We start from the raw sequence: 23,662 nt of genomic DNA, 5'->3' as shown, positions 1-23,662 counted from the left end.
ATCGGGAGACTTGGGGGAACGCTGGGTGGAAGGAAATTTGTGGCTCCCCTCTGATTCCAGAACTTTCTGTCACCAATATGTGAGGAAAATGTGTTTTTTTAGCCAAATTTTGAGGTTTGCAAAGGATTTTGGGTAACAGATCCTGGTCAGAGCCCCACAAGTCACCCCATCTTGGATTTCCGTAGGTCTCTAGTTTAAACAAAAATGCATAGGTTTGGTAGGTTTCCCTAGGTGCCGGCTGAGCTAAGGCCAAAATCTACAGGTAGGCACTTTGCATAAAACACCTCTGTTTTCTTAAAAAAAAATTGATGTGTCCACGTTGCGTTTTGGAGCATTTCCTGTCGCGGGCGATAGGCCTACCCACACAAGTGAGGTATCATTTATATCGGGAGACTTGGGGGAACGCTGGGTGGAAGGAAATTTGTGGCTCCCCTCTGATTCCAGAACTTTCTGTCACCAATATGTGAGGAAAATGTGTTTTTTTAGCCAAATTTTGAGGTTTGCAAAGGATTTTGGGTAACAGATCCTGGTCAGAGCCCCACAAGTCACCCCATCTTGGATTTCCGTAGGTCTCTAGTTTAAACAAAAATGCATAGGTTTGGTAGGTTTCCCTAGGTGCCGGCTGAGCTAAGGCCAAAATCTACAGGTAGGCACTTTGCATAAAACACCTCTGTTTTCTTAAAAAAAAATTGATGTGTCCACGTTGCGTTTTGGAGCATTTCCTGTCGCGGGCGATAGGCCTACCCACACAAGTGAGGTATCATTTTTATCGGGAGACTTGGGGGAACGCTGGGAGGAAGGAAATTTGTGGCTCCTCTCTGATTCCAGAACTTTCTGTCACCAAAATATGAGGAATATGTGTTTTTTTTGCCAAATTTTGAGGTTTGCAAAGGATTCTGGGAAACAAAACCTGGTCAGAGCCCCACAAGTCACCCCGCCTTGGATTCCCCTAGGTCTCTAGTTTTCAAAAATGCATAGGTTTTTTAGGTTTCCCTGGGTGCCGGTTGAGCTAGAGGCCAAAATCTACAGGTAGACACTTTGCGAAAAACACCTCTGTTTTCTTTCAAAAAATGTGATGTGTGCACGTTGCTTTTTGGGGCATTTCCTGTGGTGGGCGCTAGGCCTACCCACACAAGTAAGGTATCATTTTTATCGGGAGACTTGGGGGAACGATGGGTGGAAGGAAATTTGTGGCTCCCCTCTGATTCCAGAACTTTCTGTCACCAAAATGTGAGGAAAATGTGTTTTTTTAGCCACCTTTTTAAGGTTTGCAAAGGATTCTGGGTAACAAAACCTGGTCAGAGCCCCACAAGTCACCCCATCTTGTATTCCCCTAGGTCTCTAGTTTTCAAAAATGCATAGGTTTTTTAGGTTTCCCAAGGTGCCGGCTGAGCTAGAGGGCAAAATCTACAGGTAGGCACTTTGCAAGAAACACCTCTGTTTTCTTTCAAAAAATGTGATGTGTCCACGTTGCGTTTTGGGGCATTTCCTGTCGCGGGTGCTAGGCCTACCCACACAAGTGAGGTATCATTTTTATCAGGAGACTTGGGGGAACGCTGGGTGGAAGGAAATTTGTGGCTCCTCTCTGATTCCAGAACTTTATGTCACCAAAATGTGAGGAAATGTGTTTTTTTAGCCAAATTTTGAGGTTTGCAAAGGATTCTGGGTAACAGAACCTGGTCAGAGCCCCAAAAGTCACCCCATCTTGGATTTCCCTAGGTCTCTAGTTTTCAGAAATGCACAGGTTTGGTAGGTTTCCCTAGATGCCAACTGAGCTAGAGGCCAAAATCTACAGGTAGGCACTTTGCAAAAAACACCTCTGTTTTCTTTAAAAAAATGTGATGTGTGCACGTTGCGTTGTGGGGCATTTCCTGTCGCGGGTGCTAGGCCTACCCACACAAGTGAGGTATCATTTATATCGGAGACTTGGGGGAACGCTGGGTGGAAGGGAATTTGTGGCTCCTCTCTGATTCCAGAACTTTCTGTCACCAAAATTTGAGGAAAATGTGTTTTTTTAGCCACCTTTTTAAGGTTTGCAAAGGATTCTGGGTATCAGAACCTGGTCAGAGCCCCACAAGTCACCCCATCTTGGAGTCCCCTAGGTCTCTAGTTTTCAAAAATGCATAGGTTTGGTAGGGTTCCCTAGGTGCCGGCTGAGCTAGAGGCCAAAATCTACAGGTAGGCACTTTGCGAAAAACACCTCTGTTTTCTTTCAAAAAATGTGATGTGTGCACGTTGCTTTTTGGAGCATTTCCTGTTGTGGGCGCTAGGCCTACCCACACAAGTGAGGTATCATTTTCATCGGGAGACTTGGGGGAACGCTGGGTGGAAGGAAATTTGTGGCTCCCGTCTGATTCCAGAACTTTCTGTCACCAAAATTTGAGGAAAATGTGTTTTTTTAGCCACCTTTTTAAGGTTTGCAAAGGATTCTGGGTAACAGAACCTGGTCAGAGCCCCACAAGTCACCCCATCTTGGAGTCCCCTAGGTCTCTAGTTTTCAAAAATGCATAGGTTTGGTAGGGTTCCCTAGGTGCCGGCTGAGCTAGAGGCCAAAATCTACAGGTAGGCACTTTGCAAAAAACACCTCTGTTTTCTTTCAAAAAATTTGATGTGTCCACGTTGCGGTTTGGGGCATTTCCTGTCGCGGGCGCTAGTCCTACCCACACAAGTGAGGTATCATTTTTATCGGGAGACTTGGGGGAACGCTGGGTGGAAGGAAATTTGTGGCTCCTCTCTGATTCCAGAACTTTATGTCACCAAAATGTGAGGAAAATGTGTTTTTTTAGCCAAATTTTGAGGTTTGCAAAGGATTCTGGGTAACAGAACCTGGTCAGAGCCCCACAAGTCATCCCATCTTGGATTCCCCTAGGTCTCTAGTTTTAAGAAATGCATAGGTTTGGTAGGTTTCCCAAGGTGCCGGCTGAGCTAGAGGGCAAAATCTACAGGTAGGCACTTTGCGAAAAACAACTTTGTTTTCTTTAAAAAAATGTGATGTGTGCACGTTGCTTTTTGGGGCATTTCCTGTTGTGGGCGCTAGGCCTACCCACAGAAGTGAGGTATCATTTTTATCGGGAGACTTGGGGGAACGCTGGGTGGAAGGAAATTTGTGGCTCCCCTCTGATTCCAGAACTTTCTGTCACCAATATGTGAGGAAAATGTTTTTTTTTAGCCAAATTTTGAGGTTTGCAAAGGATTCTGGGTAACAGATCCTGGTCAGAGCCCCACAAGTCACCCCATCTTGGATTTCCGTAGGTCTCTAGTTTAAACAAAAATGCATAGGTTTGGTAGGTTTCCCTAGGTGCCGGCTGAGCTAAGGCCAAAATCTACAGGTAGGCACTTTGCATAAAACACCTCTGTTTTCTTTAAAAAAAATTGATGTGTCCACGTTGCGTTTTGGGGCGTTTCCTGTCGCGGGCGCTAGGCCTACCCACACAAGTGAGGTATCATTTTTATCGGGAGACTTGGGGGAACGATGGGTGGAAGGAAATTTGTGGCTCCCCTCTGATTCCAGAACTTTCTGTCACCAAAATGTGAGGAAAATGTGTTTTTTTAGCCACCTTTTTAAGGTTTGCAAAGGATTCTGGGTAACAAAACCTGGTCAGAGCCCCACAAGTCACCCCATCTTGAATTCCCCTAGGTCTCTAGTTTTAAAAAACGCATAGGTTATTTAGGTTTCCCAAGGTGCCGGCTGAGCTAGAGGGCAAAATCTACAGGTAGGCATTTTGCAAAAAACACCTCTGTTTTCTTTCAAAAAATGTGATGTGTCCACGTTGCGTTTTGGGGCATTTCCTGTCGCGGGTGCTAGGCCTACCCACACAAGTGAGGTATCATTTTTATCGGGAGACTTGGGGGAACGCTGGGTGGAAGGAAATTTGTGGCTCCTCTCTGATTCCAGAACTTTATGTCACCAAAATGTGAGGAAATGTGTTTTTTTAGCCAAATTTTGAGGTTTGCAAAGGATTCTGGGTAACAGAACCTGGTCAGAGCCCCACAAGTCACCCCATCTTGGATTTCCCTAGGTCTCTAGTTTTCAGAAATGCACAGGTTTGGTAGGTTTCCCTAGGTGCCAACTGAGCTAGAGGCCAAAATCTACAGGTAGGCACTTTGCAAAAAACACCTCTGTTTTCTTTAAAAAAATGTGATGTGTGCACGTTGGGTTGTGGGGCATTTCCTGTCACGGGCGCTAGGCCTACCCACACAAGTGAGGTATCATTTATATCGGGAGACTTGGGGGAACGCTGGGTGGAAGGAAATTTGTGGCTCCCCTCTGATTCCAGAACTTTCTGTCACCAATATGTGAGGAAAATGTTTTTTTTTAGCCAAATTTTGAGGTTTGCAAAGGATTTTGGGTAACAGATCCTGGTCAGAGCCCCACAAGTCACCCCATCTTGGATTTCCGTAGGTCTCTAGTTTAAACAAAAATGCATAGGTTTGGTAGGTTTCCCTAGGTGCCGGCTGAGCTAAGGCCAAAATCTACAGGTAGGCACTTTGCATAAAACACCTCTGTTTTCTTAAAAAAAAATTGATGTGTCCACGTTGCGTTTTGGAGCATTTCCTGTCACGGGCGATAGGCCTACCCACACAAGTGAGGTATCATTTTTATCGGGAGACTTGGGGGAACGCTGGGAGGAAGGAAATTTGTGGCTCCTCTCTGATTCCAGAACTTTCTGTCACCAAAATATGAGGAATATGTGTTTTTTTAGCCAAATTTTGAGGTTTGCAAAGGATTCTGGGAAACAAAACCTGGTCAGAGCCCCACAAGTCACCCCGTCTTGGATTCCCCTAGGTCTCTAGTTTTCAAAAATGCATAGGTTTTTTAGGTTTCCCTGGGTGCCGGTTGAGCTAGAGGCCAAAATCTACAGGTAGACACTTTGCGAAAAACACCTCTGTTTTCTTTCAAAAAATGTGATGTGTGCACGTTGCTTTTTGGGGCATTTCCTGTGGTGGGCGCTAGGCCTACCCACACAAGTGAGGTATCATTTTTATCGGGAGACTTGGGGGAACGATGGGTGGAAGGAAATTTGTGGCTCCCCTCTGATTCCAGAACTTTCTGTTACCAAAATGTGAGGAAAATGTGTTTTTTTAGCCACCTTTTTAAGGTTTGCAAAGGATTCTGGGTAACAAAACCTGGTCAGAGCCCCACAAGTCACCCCATCTTGTATTCCCCTAGGTCTCTAGTTTTCAAAAATGCATAGGTTTTTTAGGTTTCCCAAGGTGCCGGCTGAGCTAGAGGGCAAAATCTACAGGTAGGCACTTTGCAAGAAACACCTCTGTTTTCTTTCAAAAAATGTGATGTGTCCACGTTGCGTTTTGAGGCATTTCCTGTCGCGGGTGCTAGGCCTACCCACACAAGTGAGGTATCATTTTTATCAGGAGACTTGGGGGAACGCTGGGTGGAAGGACATTTGTGGCTCCTCTCTGATTCCAGAACTTTATGTCACCAAAATGTGAGGAAATGTGTTTTTTTAGCCAAATTTTGAGGTTTGCAAAGGATTCTGGGTAACAGAACCTGGTCAGAGCCCCAAAAGTCACCCCATCTTGGATTTCCCTAGGTCTCTAGTTTTCAGAAATGCACAGGTTTGGTAGGTTTCCCTAGGTGCCAACTGAGCTAGAGGCCAAAATCTACAGGTAGGCACTTTGCAAAAAACACCTCTGTTTTCTTTAAAAAAATGTGATGTGTGCACGTTGCGTTGTGGGGCATTTCCTGTCGCGGGTGCTAGGCCTACCCACACAAGTGAGGTATCATTTTCATCGGGAGACTTGGGGGAACGCTGGGTGGAAGGAAATTTGTGGCTCCCGTCTGATTCCAGAACTTTCTGTCACCAAAATTTGAGGAAAATGTGTTTTTTTAGCCACCTTTTTAAGGTTTGCAAAGGATTCTGGGTAACAGAACCTGGTCAGAGCCCCACAAGTCACCCCATCTTGGAGTCCCCTAGGTCTCTAGTTTTCAAAAATGCATAGGTTTGGTAGGGTTCCCTAGGTGCCGGCTGAGCTAGAGGCCAAAATCTACAGGTAGGCACTTTGCAAAAAACACCTCTGTTTTCTTTCAAAAAATTTGATGTGTCCACGTTGCGGTTTGGGGCATTTCCTGTCGCGGGCGCTAGTCCTACCCACACAAGTGAGGTATCATTTTTATCGGGAGACTTGGGGGAACGCTGGGTGGAAGGAAATTTGTGGCTCCTCTCTGATTCCAGAACTTTATGTCACCAAAATGTGAGGAAAATGTGTTTTTTTAGCCAAATTTTGAGGTTTGCAAAGGATTCTGGGTAACAGAACCTGGTCAGAGCCCCACAAGTCCTCCCATCTTGGATTCCCCTAGGTCTCTAGTTTTAAGAAATGCATAGGTTTGGTAGGTTTCCCAAGGTGCCGGCTGAGCTAGAGGGCAAAATCTACAGGTAGGCACTTTGCGAAAAACAACTTTGTTTTCTTTAAAAAAATGTGATGTGTGCACGTTGCTTTTTGGGGCATTTCCTGTTGTGGGCGCTAGGCCTACCCACACAAGTGAGGTATCATTTTTATCGGGAGACTTGGGGGAACGCTGGGTGGAAGGAAATTTGTGGCTCCCCTCTGATTCCAGAACTTTCTGTCACCAATATGTGAGGAAAATGTTTTTTTTTAGCCAAATTTTGAGGTTTGCAAAGGATTCTGGGTAACAGATCCTGGTCAGAGCCCCACAAGTCACCCCATCTTGGATTTCCGTAGGTCTCTAGTTTAAACAAAAATGCATAGGTTTGGTAGGTTTCCCTAGGTGCCGGCTGAGCTAAGGCCAAAATCTACAGGTAGGCACTTTGCATAAAACACCTCTGTTTTCTTTAAAAAAAATTGATGTGTCCACGTTGCGTTTTGGGGCGTTTCCTGTCGCGGGCGCTAGGCCTACCCACACAAGTGAGGTATCATTTTTATCGGGAGACTTGGGGGAACGATGGGTGGAAGGAAATTTGTGGCTCCCCTCTGATTCCAGAACTTTCTGTCACCAAAATGTGAGGAAAATGTGTTTTTTTAGCCACCTTTTTAAGGTTTGCAAAGGATTCTGGGTAACAAAACCTGTTCAGAGCCCCACAAGTCACCCCATCTTGAATTCCCTTAGGTCTCTAGTTTTAAAAAACGCATAGGTTATTTAGGTTTCCCAAGGTGCCGGCTGAGCTAGAGGGCAAAATCTACAGGTAGGCATTTTGCAAAAAAACCTCTGTTTTCTTTCAAAAAATGTGATGTGTCCACGTTGCGTTTTGGGGCATTTCCTGTCGCGGGTGCTAGGCCTACCCACACAAGTGAGGTATCATTTTTATCGGGAGACTTGGGGGAACGCTGGGTGGAAGGAAATTTGTGGCTCCTCTCTGATTCCAGAACTTTATGTCACCAAAATGTGAGGAAATGTGTTTTTTTAGCCAAATTTTGAGGTTTGCAAAGGATTCTGGGTAACAGAACCTGGTCAGAGCCCCACAAGTCACCCCATTTTGGATTTCCCTAGGTCTCTAGTTTTCAGAAATGCACAGGTTTGGTAGGTTTCCCTAGGTGCCAACTGAGCTAGAGGCCAAAATCTACAGGTAGGCACTTTGCAAAAAACACCTCTGTTTTCTTTCAAAAAATGTGATGTGTGCACGTTGGGTTGTGGGGCATTTCCTGTCACGGGCGCTAGGCCTACCCACACAAGTGAGGTATCATTTATATCGGGAGACTTGGGGGAACGCTGGGTGGAAGGAAATTTGTGGCTCCCCTCTGATTCCAGAACTTTCTGTCACCAATATGTGAGGAAAATGTGTTTTTTTAGCCAAATTTTTAGGTTTGCAAAGGATTTTGGGTAACAGATCCTGGTCAGAGCCCCACAAGTCACCCCATCTTGGATTTCCGTAGGTCTCTAGTTTAAACAAAAATGCATAGGTTTGGTAGGTTTCCCTAGGTGCCGGCTGAGCTAAGGCCAAAATCTACAGGTAGGCACTTTGCATAAAACACCTCTGTTTTCTTAAAAAAAAATTGATGTGTCCACGTTGCGTTTTGGAGCATTTCCTGTCGCGGGCGATAGGCCTACCCACACAAGTGAGGTATCATTTTTATCGGGAGACTTGGGGGAACGCTGGGAGAAAGGAAATTTGTGGCTCCTCTCTGATTCCAGAACTTTCTGTCACCAAAATATGAGGAATATGTGTTTTTTTAGCCAAATTTTGAGGTTTGCAAAGGATTCTGGGAAACAAAACCTGGTCAGAGCCCCACAAGTCACCCCGTCTTGGATTCCCCTAGGTCTCTAGTTTTCAAAAATGCATAGGTTTTTTAGGTTTCCCTGGGTGCCGGTTGAGCTAGAGGCCAAAATCTACAGGTAGACACTTTGCGAAAAACACCTCTGTTTTCTTTCAAAAAATGTGATGTGTGCACGTTGCTTTTTGGGGCATTTCCTGTGGTGGGCGCTAGGCCTACCCACACAAGTGAGGTATCATTTTTATCGGGAGACTTGGGGGAACGATGGGTGGAAGGAAATTTGTGGCTCCCCTCTGATTCCAGAACTTTCTGTCACCAAAATGTGAGGAAAATGTGTTTTTTTAGCCACCTTTTTAAGGTTTGCAAAGGATTCTGGGTAACAAAACCTGGTCAGAGCCCCACAAGTCACCCCATCTTGTATTCCCCTAGGTCTCTAGTTTTCAAAAATGCATAGGTTTTTTAGGTTTCCCAAGGTGCCGGCTGAGCTAGAGGGCAAAATCTACAGGTAGGCATTTTGCAAGAAACACCTCTGTTTTCTTTCAAAAAATGTGATGTGTCCACGTTGCGTTTTGGGGCATTTCCTGTCGCGGGTGCTAGGCCTACCCACACAAGTGAGGTATCATTTTTATCAGGAGACTTGGGGGAACGCTGGGTGGAAGGAAATTTGTGGCTCCTCTCTGATTCCAGAACTTTATGTCACCAAAATGTGAGGAAATGTGTTTTTTTAGCCAAATTTTGAGGTTTGCAAAGGATTCTGGGTAACAGAACCTGGTCAGAGCCCCACAAGTCACCCCATCTTGGATTTCCCTAGGTCTCTAGTTTTCAGAAATGCACAGGTTTGGTAGGTTTCCCTAGGTGCCAACTGAGCTAGAGGCCAAAATCTACAGGTAGGCACTTTGCAAAAAACACCTCTGTTTTCTTTAAAAAAATGTGATGTGTGCACGTTGCGTTGTGGGGCATTTCCTGTCGCGGGCGCTAGGCCTACCCACACAAGTGAGGTATCATTTATATCGCAGACTTGGGGGAACGCTGGGTGGAAGGGAATTTGTGGCTCCTCTCTGATTCCAGAACTTTCTGTCAACAAAATTTGAGGAAAATGTGTTTTTTTAGCCACCTTTTTAAGGTTTGCAAAGGATTCTGGGTAACAGAACCTGGTCGGAGCCCCACAAGTCACCCCATCTTGGAGTCCCCTAGGTCTCTAGTTTTCAAAAATGCATAGGTTTGGTAGGGTTCCCTAGGTGCCGGCTGAGCTAGAGGCCAAAATCTACAGGTAGGCACTTTGCAAAAAACACCTCTGTTTTCTTTCAAAAAATTTGATGTGTCCACGTTGCGGTTTGGGGCATTTCCTGTCACGGGCGCTAGTCCTACCCACACAAGTGAGGTATCATTTTTATCAGGAGACTTGGGGGAACGCTGGGTGGAAGGAAATTTGTGGCTCCTCTCTGATTCCAGAACTTTATGTCACCAAAATGTGAGGAAAATGTGTTTTTTTAGCCAAATTTTGAGGTTTGCAAAGGATTCTGGGTAACAGAACCTGGTCAGAGCCCCACAAGTCATCCCATCTTGGATTCCCCTAGGTCTCTAGTTTTAAGAAATGCATAGGTTTGGTAGGTTTCCCAAGGTGCCGGCTGAGCTAGAGGGCAAAATCTACAGGTAGGCACTTTGCGAAAAACAACTTTGTTTTCTTTAAAAAAATGTGATGTGTGCACGTTGCTTTTTGGGGCATTTCCTGTTGTGGGCGCTAGGCCTACCCACACAAGTGAGGTATCATTTTTATCGGGAGACTTGGGGGAACGCTGGGTGGAAGGAAATTTGTGGCTCCCCTCTGATTCCAGAACTTTCTGTCACCAATATGTGAGGAAAATGTGTTTTTTTAGCCAAATTTTGAGGTTTGCAAAGGATTCTGGGTAACAGATCCTGGTCAGAGCCCCACAAGTCACCCCATCTTGGATTTCCGTAGGTCTCTAGTTTAAACAAAAATGCATAGGTTTGGTAGGTTTCCCTAGGTGCCGGCTGAGCTAAGGCCAAAATCTACAGGTAGGCACTTTGCATAAAACACCTCTGTTTTCTTTAAAAAAAATTGATGTGTCCACGTTGCGTTTTGGGGCGTTTCCTGTCGCGGGCGCTAGGCCTACCCACACAAGTGAGGTATCATTTTTATCGGGAGACTTGGGGGAACGATGGGTGGAAGGAAATTTGTGGCTCCCCTCTGATTCCAGAACTTTCTGTCACCAAAATGTGAGGAAAATGTGGTTTTTTAGCCACCTTTTTAAGGTTTGCAAAGGATTCTGGGTAACAAAACCTGGTCAGAGCCCCACAAGTCACCCCATCTTGAATTCCCCTAGGTCTCTAGTTTTCAAAAATGCATAGGTTATTTAGGTTTCCCAAGGTGCCGGCGGAGCTAGAGGGCAAAATCTACAGGTAGGCATTTTGCAAAAAACACCTCTGTTTTCTTTCAAAAAATGTGATGTGTCCACGTTGCGTTTTGGGGCATTTCCTGTCGCGGGTGCTAGGCCTACCCACACAAGTGAGGTATCATTTTTATCGGGAGACTTGGGGGAACGCTGGGTGGAAGGAAATTTGTGGCTCCTCTCTGATTCCAGAACTTTATGTCACCAAAATGTGAGGAAATGTGTTTTTTTAGCCAAATTTTGAGGTTTGCAAAGGATTCTGGGTAACAGAACCTGGTCAGAGCCCCACAAGTCACCCCATCTTGGATTTCCCTAGGTCTCTAGTTTTCAGAAATGCACAGGTTTGGTAGGTTTCCCTAGGTGCCAACTGAGCTAGAGGCCAAAATCTACAGGTAGGCACTTTGCAAAAAACACCTCTGTTTTCTTTAAAAAAAATGTGATGTGTGCACGTTGGGTTGTGGGGCATTTCCTGTCACGGGCGCTAGGCCTACCCACACAAGTGAGGTATCATTTATATCGGGAGACTTGGGGGAACGCTGGGTGGAAGGAAATTTGTGGCTCCCCTCTGATTCCAGAACTTTCTGTCACCAATATGTGAGGAAAATGTGTTTTTTTAGCCAAATTTTGAGGTTTGCAAAGGATTTTGGGTAACAGATCCTGGTCAGAGCCCCACAAGTCACCCCATCTTGGATTTCCGTAGGTCTCTAGTTTAAACAAAAATGCATAGGTTTGGTAGGTTTCCCTAGGTGCCGGCTGAGCTAAGGCCAAAATCTACAGGTAGGCACTTTGCATAAAACACCTCTGTTTTCTTAAAAAAAAATTGATGTGTCCACGTTGCGTTTTGGAGCATTTCCTGTCGCGGGCGATAGGCCTACCCACACAAGTGAGGTATCATTTTTATCGGGAGACTCGGGGGAACGCTGGGAGGAAGGAAATTTGTGGCTCCTCTCTGATTCCAGAACTTTCTGTCACCAAAATATGAGGAATATGTGTTTTTTTTGCCAAATTTTGAGGTTTGCAAAGGATTCTGGGAAACAAAACCTGGTCAGAGCCCCACAAGTCACCCCGTCTTGGATTCCCCTAGGTCTCTAGTTTTCAAAAATGCATAGGTTTTTTAGGTTTCCCTGGGTGCCGGTTGAGCTAGAGGCCAAAATCTACAGGTAGACACTTTGCGAAAAACACCTCTGTTTTCTTTTTAAAAATGTGATGTGTGCACGTTGCTTTTTGGGGCATTTCCTGTGGTGGGCGCTAGGCCTACCCACACAAGTGAGGTATCATTTTTATCGGGAGACTTGGGGGAACGATGGGTGGAAGGAAATTTGTGGCTCCCCTCTGATTCCAGAACTTTCTGTCACCAAAATGTGAGGAAAATGTGTTTTTTTAGCCACCTTTTTAAGGTTTGCAAAGGATTCTGGGTAACAAAACCTGGTCAGAGCCCCACAAGTCACCCCATCTTGAATTCCCCTAGGTCTCTAGTTTTCAAAAATGCATAGGTTATTTAGGTTTCCCAAGGTGCCGGCTGAGCTAGAGGGCAAAATCTACAGGTAGGCATTTTGCAAAAAACACCTCTGTTTTCTTTCAAAAAATGTGATGTGTCCACGTTGCGTTTTGGGGCATTTCCTGTCGCGGGTGCTAGGCCTACCCACACAAGTGAGGTATCATTTTTATCGGGAGACTTGGGGGAACGCTGGGTGGAAGGAAATTTGTGGCTCATCTCTGATTCCAGAACTTTATGTCACCAAAATGTGAGGAAATGTGTTTTTTTAGCCAAATTTTGAGGTTTGCAAAGGATTCTGGGTAACAGAACCTGGTCAGAGCCCCACAAGTCACCCCATCTTGGATTTCCCTAGGTCTCTAGTTTTCAGAAATGCACAGGTTTGGTAGGTTTCCCTAGGTGCCAACTGAGCTAGAGGCCAAAATCTACAGGTAGGCACTTTGCAAAAAACACCTCTGTTTTCTTTAAAAAAATGTGATGTGTGCACGTTGGGTTGTGGGGCATTTCTTGTCACGGGCGCTAGGCCTACCCACACAAGTGAGGTATCATTTATATCGGGAGACTTGGGGGAACGCTGGGTGGAAGGAAATTTGTGGCTCCCCTCTGATTCCAGAACTTTCTGTCACCAATATGTGAGGAAAATGTGTTTTTTTAGCCAAATTTTGAGGTTTGCAAAGGATTTTGGGTAACAGATCCTGGTCAGAGCCCCACAAGTCACCCCATCTTGGATTTCCGTAGGTCTCTAGTTTAAACAAAAATGCATAGGTTTGGTAGGTTTCCCTAGGTGCCGGCTGAGCTAAGGCCAAAATCTACAGGTAGGCACTTTGCATAAAACACCTCTGTTTTCTTAAAAAAAAATTGATGTGTCCACGTTGCGTTTTGGAGCATTTCCTGTCGCGGGCGATAGGCCTACCCACACAAGTGAGGTATCATTTTTATCGGGAGACTTGGGGGAACGCTGGGAGGAAGGAAATTTGTGGCTCATCTCTGATTCCAGAACTTTCTGTCACCAAAATATGAGGAATATGTGTTTTTTTTGCCAAATTTTGAGGTTTGCAAAGGATTCTGGGAAACAAAACCTGGTCAGAGCCCCACAAGTCACCCCGTCTTGGATTCCCCTAGGTCTCTAGTTTTCAAAAATGCATAGGTTTTTTAGGTTTCCCTGGGTGCCGGTTGAGCTAGAGGCCAAAATCTACAGGTAGACACTTTGCGAAAAACACCTCTGTTTTCTTTAAAAAAATGTGATGTGTGCACGTTGCTTTTTGGGGCATTTCCTGTGGTGGGCGCTAGGCCTACCCACACAAGTGAGGTATCATTTTTATCGGGAGACTTGGGGGAACGATGGGTGGAAGGAAATTTGTGGCTCCCCTCTGATTCCAGAACTTTCTGTCACCAAAATGTGAGGAAAATGTGTTTTTTTAGCCACCTTTTTAAGGTTTGCAAAGGATTCTGGGTAACAAAACCTGGTCAGAGCCCCACAAGTCACCCCATCTTGTATTCCCCTAGGTCTCTAGTTTTCAAAAATGCATAGGTTTTTTAGGTTTCCCAAGGTGCCGGCTGAGCTAGAGGGCAAAATCTACAGGTAGGCATTTTGCAAGAAACACCTCTGTTTTCTTTAAAAAAATGTGATGTGTCCACGTTGCGTTTTGGGGCATTTCCTGTCGCGGGTGCTAGGCCTACCCACACAAGTGAGGTATCATTTTTATCAGGAGACTTGGGGGAACGCTGGGTGGAAGGAAATTTGTGGCTCCTCTCTGATTCCAGAACTTTATGTCACCAAAATATGAGGAAATGTGTTTTTTTAGCCAAATTTTGAGGTTTGCAAAGGATTCTGGGTAACAGAACCTGGTCAGAGCCCCAAAAGTCACCCCATCTTGGATTTCCCTAGGTCTCTAGTTTTCAGAAATGCACAGGTTTGGTAGGTTTCCCTAGGTGCCAACTGAGCTAGAGGCCAAAATCTACAGGTAGGCACTTTGCAAAAAACACCTCTGTTTTCTTTAAAAAAATGTGATGTGTGCACGTTGCGTTGTGGGGCATTTCCTGTCGCGGGCGCTAGGCCTACCCACACAAGTGAGGTATCATTTATATCGGAGACTTGGGGGAACGCTGGGTGGAAGGGAATTTGTGTCTCCTCTCTGATTCCAGAACTTTCTGTCACCAAAATTTGAGGAAAATGTGTTTTTTTAGCCACCTTTTTAAGGTTTGCAAAGGATTCTGGGTAACAGAACCTGGTCAGAGCCCCACAAGTCACCCCATCTTGGAGTCCCCTAGGTCTCTAGTTTTCAAAAATGCATAGGTTTGGTAGGGTTCCCTAGGTGCCGGCTGAGCTAGAGGCCAAAATCTACAGGTAGGCACTTTGCAAAAAACACCTCTGTTTTCTTTCAAAAAATTTGATGTGTCCACGTTGCGGTTTGGGGCATTTCCTGTCGCGGGCGCTAGTCCTACCCACACAAGTGAGGTATCATTTTTATCGGGAGACTTGGGGGAACGCTGGGTGGAAGGAAATTTGTGGCTCCTCTCTGATTCCAGAACTTTATGTCACCAAAATGTGAGGAAAATGTGTTTTTTTAGCCAAATTTTGAGGTTTGCAAAGGATTCTGGGTAACAGAACCTGGTCAGAGCCCCACAAGTCATCCCATCTTGGATTCCCCTAGGTCTCTAGTTTTAAGAAATGCATAGGTTTGGTAGGTTTCCCAAGGTGCCGGCTGAGCTAGAGGGCAAAATCTACAGGTAGGCACTTTGCGAAAAACAACTTTGTTTTCTTTAAAAAAATGTGATGTGTGCACGTTGCTTTTTGGGGCATTTCCTGTTGTGGGCGCTAGGCCTACCCACAGAAGTGAGGTATCATTTTTATCGGGAGACTTGGGGGAACGCTGGGTGGAAGGAAATTTGTGGCTCCCCTCTGATTCCAGAACTTTCTGTCACCAATATGTGAGGAAAATTTTTTTTTTAGCCAAATTTTGAGGTTTGCAAAGGATTCTGGGTAACAGATCCTGGTCAGAGCCCCACAAGTCACCCCATCTTGGATTTCCGTAGGTCTCTAGTTTAAACAAAAATGCATAGGTTTGGTAGGTTTCCCTAGGTGCCGGCTGAGCTAAGGCCAAAATCTACAGGTAGGCACTTTGCATAAAACACCTCTGTTTTCTTTAAAAAAAATTGATGTGTCCACGTTGCGTTTTGGGGCGTTTCCTGTCGCGGGCGCTAGGCCTACCCACACAAGTGAGGTATCATTTTTATCGGGAGACTTGGGGGAACGATGGGTGGATGGAAATTTGTGGCTCCCCTCTGATTCCAGAACTTTCTGTCACCAAAATGTGAGGAAAATGTGTTTTTTTAGCCACCTTTTTAAGGTTTGCAAAGGATTCTGGGTAACAAAACCTGGTCAGAGCCCCACAAGTCACCCCATCTTGAATTCCCCTAGGTCTCTAGTTTTAAAAAACGCATAGGTTATTTAGGTTTCCCAAGGTGCCGGCTGAGCTAGAGGGCAAAATCTACAGGTAGGCATTTTGCAAAAAACACCTCTGTTTTCTTTAAAAAAATGTGATGTGTCCACGTTGCGTTTTGGGGCATTTCCTGTCGCGGGTGCTAGGCCTACCCACACAAGTGAGGTATCATTTTTATCGGGAGACTTGGGGGAACGCTGGGTGGAAGGAAATTTGTGGCTCCTCTCTGATTCCAGAACTTTATGTCACCAAAATGTGAGGAAATGTGTTTTTTTAGCCAAATTTTGAGGTTTGCAAAGGATTCTGGGTAACAGAACCTGGTCAGAGCCCCACAAGTCACCCCATCTTGGATTTCCCTAGGTCTCTAGTTTTCAGAAATGCACAGGTTTGGTAGGTTTCCCTAGGTGCCAACTGAGCTAGAGGCCAAAATCTACAGGTAGGCACTTTGCAAAAAACACCTCTGTTTTCTTTAAAAAAATGTGATGTGTGCACGTTGGGTTGTGGGGCATTTCCTGTCACGGGCGCTAGGCCTACCCACACAAGTGAGGTATCATTTATATCGGGAGACTTGGGGGAACGCTGGGTGGAAGGAAATTTGTGGCTCCCCTCTGATTCCAGAACTTTCTGTCACCAATATGTGAGGAAAATGTGTTTTTTTAGCCAAATTTTGAGGTTTGCAAAGGATTTTGGGTAACAGATCCTGGTCAGAGCCCCACAAGTCACCCCATCTTGGATTTCCGTAGGTCTCTAGTTTAAACAAAAATGCATAGGTTTGGTAGGTTTCCCTAGGTGCCGGCTGAGCTAAGGCCAAAATCTACAGGTAGGCACTTTGCATAAAACACCTCTGTTTTCTTAAAAAAAAATTGATGTGTCCACGTTGCGTTTTGGAGCATTTCCTGTCGCGGGCGATAGGCCTACCCACACAAGTGAGGTATCATTTTTATCGGGAGACTTGGGGGAACGCTGGGAGGAAGGAAATTTGTGGCTCCTCTCTGATTCCAGAACTTTCTGTCACCAAAATATGAGGAATATGTGGTTTTTTTGCCAAATTTTGAGGTTTGCAAAGGATTCTGGGAAACAAAACCTGGTCAGAGCCCCACAAGTCACCCCGCCTTGGATTCCCCTAGGTCTCTAGTTTTCAAAAATGCATAGGTTTTTTAGGTTTCCCTGGGTGCCGGTTGAGCTAGAGGCCAAAATCTACAGGTAGACACTTTGCGAAAAACACCTCTGTTTTCTTTCAAAAAATGTGATGTGTGCACGTTGCTTTTTGGGGCATTTCCTGTGGTGGGCGCTAGGCCTACCCACACAAGTAAGGTATCATTTTTATCGGGAGACTTGGGGGAACGATGGGTGGAAGGAAATTTGTGGCTCCCCTCTGATTCCAGAACTTTCTGTCACCAAAATGTGAGGAAAATGTGTTTTTTTAGCCACCTTTTTAAGGTTTGCAAAGGATTCTGGGTAACAAAACCTGGTCAGAGCCCCACAAGTCACCCCATCTTGTATTCCCCTAGGTCTCTAGTTTTCAAAAATGCATAGGTTTTTTAGGTTTCCCAAGGTGCCGGCTGAGCTAGAGGGCAAAATCTACAGGTAGGCACTTTGCAAGAAACACCTCTGTTTTCTTTCAAAAAATGTGATGTGTCCACGTTGCGTTTTGGGGCATTTCCTGTCGCGGGTGCTAGGCCTACCCACACAAGTGAGGTATCATTTTTATCAGGAGACTTGGGGGAACGCTGGGTGGAAGGAAATTTGTGGCTCCTCTCTGATTCCAGAACTTTATGTCACCAAAATGTGAGGAAATGTGTTTTTTTAGCCAAATTTTGAGGTTTGCAAAGGATTCTGGGTAACAGAACCTGGTCAGAGCCCCAAAAGTCACCCCATCTTGGATTTCCCTAGGTCTCTAGTTTTCAGAAATGCACAGGTTTGGTAGGTTTCCCTAGATGCCAACTGAGCTAGAGGCCAAAATCTACAGGTAGGCACTTTGCAAAAAACACCTCTGTTTTCTTTAAAAAAATGTGATGTGTGCACGTTGCGTTGTGGGGCATTTCCTGTCGCGGGTGCTAGGCCTACCCACACAAGTGAGGTATCATTTATATCGGAGACTTGGGGGAACGCTGGGTGGAAGGGAATTTGTGGCTCCTCTCTGATTCCAGAACTTTCTGTCACCAAAATTTGAGGAAAATGTGTTTTTTTAGCCACCTTTTTAAGGTTTGCAAAGGATTCTGGGTATCAGAACCTGGTCAGAGCCCCACAAGTCACCCCATCTTGGAGTCCCCTAGGTCTCTAGTTTTCAAAAATGCATAGGTTTGGTAGGGTTCCCTAGGTGCCGGCTGAGCTAGAGGCCAAAATCTACAGGTAGGCACTTTGCGAAAAACACCTCTGTTTTCTTTCAAAAAATGTGATGTGTGCACGTTGCTTTTTGGAGCATTTCCTGTTGTGGGCGCTAGGCCTACCCACACAAGTGAGGTATCATTTTCATCGGGAGACTTGGGGGAACGCTGGGTGGAAGGAAATTTGTGGCTCCCGTCTGATTCCAGAACTTTCTGTCACCAAAATTTGAGGAAAATGTGTTTTTTTAGCCACCTTTTTAAGGTTTGCAAAGGATTCTGGGTAACAGAACCTGGTCAGAGCCCCACAAGTCACCCCATCTTGGAGTCCCCTAGGTCTCTAGTTTTCAAAAATGCATAGGTTTGGTAGGGTTCCATAGGTGCCGGCTGAGCTAGAGGCCAAAATCTACAGGTAGGCACTTTGCAAAAAACACCTCTGTTTTCTTTCAAAAAATTTGATGTGTCCACGTTGCGGTTTGGGGCATTTCCTGTCGCGGGCGCTAGTCCTACCCACACAAGTGAGGTATCATTTTTATCGGGAGACTTGGGGGAACGCTGGGTGGAAGGAAATTTGTGGCTCCTCTCTGATTCCAGAACTTTATGTCACCAAAATGTGAGGAAAATGTGTTTTTTTAGCCAAATTTTGAGGTTTGCAAAGGATTCTGGGTAACAGAACCTGGTCAGAGCCCCACAAGTCATCCCATCTTGGATTCCCCTAGGTCTCTAGTTTTAAGAAATGCATAGGTTTGGTAGGTTTCCCAAGGTGCCGGCTGAGCTAGAGGGCAAAATCTACAGGTAGGCACTTTGCGAAAAACAACTTTGTTTTCTTTAAAAAAATGTGATGTGTGCACGTTGCTTTTTGGGGCATTTCCTGTTGTGGGCGCTAGGCCTACCCACACAAGTGAGGTATCATTTTTATCGGGAGACTTGGGGGAACGCTGGGTGGAAGGAAATTTGTGGCTCCCCTCTGATTCCAGAACTTTCTGTCACCAATATGTGAGGAAAATGTGTTTTTTTAGCCAAATTTTGAGGTTTGCAAAGGATTCTGGGTAACAGATCCTGGTCAGAGCCCCACAAGTCACCCCATCTTGGATTTCCGTAGGTCTCTAGTTTAAACAAAAATGCATAGGTTTGGTAGGTTTCCCTAGGTGCCGGCTGAGCTAAGGCCAAAATCTACAGGTAGGCACTTTGCATAAAACACCTCTGTTTTCTTTAAAAAAAATTGATGTGTCCACGTTGCGTTTTGGGGCGTTTCCTGTCGCGGGCGCTAGGTCTACCCACACAAGTGAGGTATCATTTTTATCGGGAGACTTGGGGGAACGATGGGTGGAAGGAAATTTGTGGCTCCCCTCTGATTCCAGAACTTTCTGTCACCAAAATGTGAGGAAAATGTGTTTTTTTAGCCACCTTTTTAAGGTTTGCAAAGGATTCTGGGTAACAAAACCTGGTCAGAGCCCCACAAGTCACCCCATCTTGAATTCCCCTAGGTCCCTAGTTTTCAAAAATGCATAAGTTATTTAGGTTTCCCAAGGTGCCGGCTGAGCTAGAGGGCAAAATCTACAGGTAGGCATTTTGCAAAAAACACCTCTGTTTTCTTTCAAAAAATGTGATGTGTCCACGTTGCGTTTTGGGGCATTTCCTGTCGCGGGTGCTAGGCCTACCCACACAAGTGAGGTATCATTTTTATCGGGAGACTTGGGGGAACGCTGGGTGGAAGGAAATTTGTGGCTCCTCTCTGATTCCAGAACTTTATGTCACCAAAATGTGAGGAAATGTGTTTTTTTAGCCAAATTTTGAGGTTTGCAAAGGATTCTGGGTAACAGAACCTGGTCAGAGCCCCACAAGTCACCCCATCTTGGATTTCCCTAGGTCTCTAGTTTTCAGAAATGCACAGGTTTGGTAGGTTTCCCTAGGTGCCAACTGAGCTAGAGGCCAAAATCTACAGGTAGGCACTTTGCAAAAAACACCTCTGTTTTCTTTAAAAAAATGTGATGTGTGCACGTTGGGTTGTGGGGCATTTCCTGTCACGGGCGCTAGGCCTACCCACACAAGTGAGGTATCATTTATATCGGGAGACTTGGGGGAACGCTGGGTGGAAGGAAATTTGTGGCTCCCCTCTGATTCCAGAACTTTCTGTCACCAATATGTGAGGAAAATGTGTTTTTTTAGCCAAATTTTGAGGTTTGCAAAGGATTTTGGGTAACAGATCCTGGTCAGAGCCCCACAAGTCACCCCATCTTGGATTTCCGTAGGTCTCTAGTTTAAACAAAAATGCATAGGTTTGGTAGGTTTCCCTAGGTGCCGGCTGAGCTAAGGCCAAAATCTACAGGTAGGCACTTTGCATAAAACACCTCTGTTTTCTTAAAAAAAAATTGATGTGTCCACGTTGCGTTTTGGAGCATTTCCTGTCGCGGGCGATAGGCCTACCCACACAAGTGAGGTATCATTTTTATCGGGAGACTTGGGGGAACGCTGGGAGGAAGGAAATTTGTGGCTCCTCTCTGATTCCAGAACTTTCTGTCACCAAAATATGAGGAATATGTGTTTTTTTAGCCAAATTTTGAGGTTTGCAAAGGATTCTGGGAAACAAAACCTGGTCAGAGCCCCACAAGTCACCCCGTCTTGGATTCCCCTAGGTCTCTAGTTTTCAAAAATGCATAGGTTTTTTAGGTTTCCCTGGGTGCCGGTTGAGCTAGAGGCCAAAATCTACAGGTAGACACTTTGCGAAAAACACCTCTGTTTTCTTTCAAAAAATGTGATGTGTGCACGTTGCTTTTTGGGGCATTTCCTGTGGTGGGCGCTAGGCCTACCCACACAAGTGAGGTATCATTTTTATCGGGAGACTTGGGGGAACGATGGGTGGAAGGAAATTTGTGGCTCCCCTCTGATTCCAGAACTTTCTGTCACCAAAATGTGAGGAAAATGTGTTTTTTTAGCCACCTTTTTAAGGTTTGCAAAGGATTCTGGGTAACAAAACCTGGTCAGAGCCCCACAAGTCACCCCATCTTGTATTCCCCTAGGTCTCTAGTTTTCAAAAATGCATAGGTTTTTTAGGTTTCCCAAGGTGCCGGCTGAGCTAGAGGGCAAAATCTACAGGTAGGCATTTTGCAAGAAACACCTCTGTTTTCTTTCAAAAAATGTGATGTGTCCACGTTGCGTTTTGGGGCATTTCCTGTCGCGGGTGCTAGGCCTACCCACACAAGTGAGGTATCATTTTTATCAGGAGACTTGGGGGAACGCTGGGTGGAAGGAAATTTGTGGCTCCTCTCTGATTCCAGAACTTTATGTCACCAAAATGTGAGGAAATGTGTTTTTTTAGCCAAATTTTGAGGTTTGCAAAGGATTCTGGGTAACAGAACCTGGTCAGAGCCCCACAAGTCACCCCATCTTGGATTTCCCTAGGTCTCTAGTTTTCAGAAATGCACAGGTTTGGTAGGTTTCCCTAGGTGCCAACTGAGCTAGAGGCCAAAATCTACAGGTAGGCACTTTGCAAAAAACACCTCTGTTTTCTTTAAAAAAATGTGATGTGTGCACGTTGCGTTGTGGGGCATTTCCTGTCGCGGGCGCTAGGCCTACCCACACAAGTGAGGTATCATTTATATCGGAGACTTGGGGGAACGCTGGGTGGAAGGGAATTTGTGGCTCCTCTCTGATTCCAGAACTTTCTGTCACCAAAATTTGAGGAAAATGTGTTTTTTTAGCCACCTTTTTAAGGTTTGCAAAGGATTCTGGGTAACAGAACCTGGTCAGAGCCCCACAAGTCACCCCATCTTGGAGTCCCCTAGGTCTCTAGTTTTCAAAAATGCATAGGTTTGGTAGGGTTCCCTAGGTGCCGGCTGAGCTAGAGGCCAAAATCTACAGGTAGGCACTTTGCAAAAAACACCTCTGTTTTCTTTCAAAAAATTTGATGTGTCCACGTTGCGGTTTGGGGCATTTCCTGTCGCGGGCGCTAGTCCTACCCACACAAGTGAGGTATCATTTTTATCGGGAGACTTGGGGGAACGCTGGGTGGAAGGAAATTTGTGGCTCCTCTCTGATTCCAGAACTTTATGTCACCAAAATGTGAGGAAAATGTGTTTTTTTTAGCCAAATTTTGAGGTTTGCAAAGGATTCTGGGTAACAGAACCTGGTCAGAGCCCCACAAGTCATCCCATCTTGGATTCCCCTAGGTCTCTAGTTTTAAGAAATGCATAGGTTTGGTAGGTTTCCCAAGGTGCCGGCTGAGCTAGAGGGCAAAATCTACAGGTAGGCACTTTGCGAAAAACAACTTTGTTTTCTTTAAAAAAATGTGATGTGTGCACGTTGCTTTTTGGGGCATTTCCTGTTGTGGGTGCTAGGCCTACCCACAGAAGTGAGGTATCATTTTTATCGGGAGACTTGGGGGAACGCTGGGTGGAAGGAAATTTGTGGCTCCCCTCTGATTCCAGAACTTTCTGTCACCAATATGTGAGGAAAATGTTTTTTTTTAGCCAAATTTTGAGGTTTGCAAAGGATTCTGGGTAACAGATCCTGGTCAGAGCCCCACAAGTCACCCCATCTTGGATTTCCGTAGGTCTCTAGTTTAAACAAAAATGCATAGGTTTGGTAGGTTTCCCTAGGTGCCGGCTGAGCTAAGGCCAAAATCTACAGGTAGGCACTTTGCATAAAACACCTCTGTTTTCTTTAAAAAAAATTGATGTGTCCACGTTGCGTTTTGGGGCGTTTCCTGTCGCGGGCGCTAGGCCTACCCACACAAGTGAGGTATCATTTTTATCGGGAGACTTGGGGGAACGATGGGTGGAAGGAAATTTGTGGCTCCCCTCTGATTCCAGAACTTTCTGTCACCAAAATGTGAGGAAAATGTGTTTTTTTAGCCACCTTTTTAAGGTTTGCAAAGGATTCTGGGTAACAAAACCTGGTCAGAGCCCCACAAGTCACCCCATCTTGAATTCCCCTAGGTCTCTAGTTTTAAAAAACGCATAGGTTATTTAGGTTTCCCAAGGTGCCGGCTGAGCTAGAGGGCAAAATCTACAGGTAGGCATTTTGCAAAAAACACCTCTGTTTTCTTTCAAAAAATGTGATGTGTCCACGTTGCGTTTTGGGGCATTTCCTGTCGCGGGTGCTAGGCCTACCCACACAAGTGAGGTATCATTTTTATCGGGAGACTTGGGGGAACGCTGGGTGGAAGGAAATTTGTGGCTCCTCTCTGATTCCAGAACTTTATGTCACCAAAATGTGAGGAAATGTGTTTTTTTAGCCAAATTTTGAGGTTTGCAAAGGATTCTGGGTAACAGAACCTGGTCAGAGCCCCACAAGTCACCCCATCTTGGATTTCCCTAGGTCTCTAGTTTTCAGAAATGCACAGGTTTGGTAGGTTTCCCTAGGTGCCAACTGAGCTAGAGGCCAAAATCTACAGGTAGGCACTTTGCAAAAAACACCTCTGTTTTCTTTAAAAAAATGTGATGTGTGCACGTTGGGTTGTGGGGCATTTCCTGTCACGGGCGCTAGGCCTACCCACACAAGTGAGGTATCATTTATATCGGGAGACTTGGGGGAACGCTGGGTGGAAGGAAATTTGTGGCTCCCCTCTGATTCCAGAACTTTCTGTCACCAATATGTGAGGAAAATGTTTTTTTTTAGCCAAATTTTGAGGTTTGCAAAGGATTTTGGGTAACAGATCCTGGTCAGAGCCCCACAAGTCACCCCATCTTGGATTTCCGTAGGTCTCTAGTTTAAACAAAAATGCATAGGTTTGGTAGGTTTCCCTAGGTGCCGGCTGAGCTAAGGCCAAAATCTACAGGTAGGCACTTTGCATAAAAC

Source organism: Pleurodeles waltl, chromosome 5, assembly GCF_031143425.1.
Source record: "Pleurodeles waltl isolate 20211129_DDA chromosome 5, aPleWal1.hap1.20221129, whole genome shotgun sequence".
Lineage (NCBI taxonomy): Eukaryota > Metazoa > Chordata > Amphibia > Caudata > Salamandridae > Pleurodeles > Pleurodeles waltl.
Note: the sequence above shows the minus strand (reverse complement) of the source record.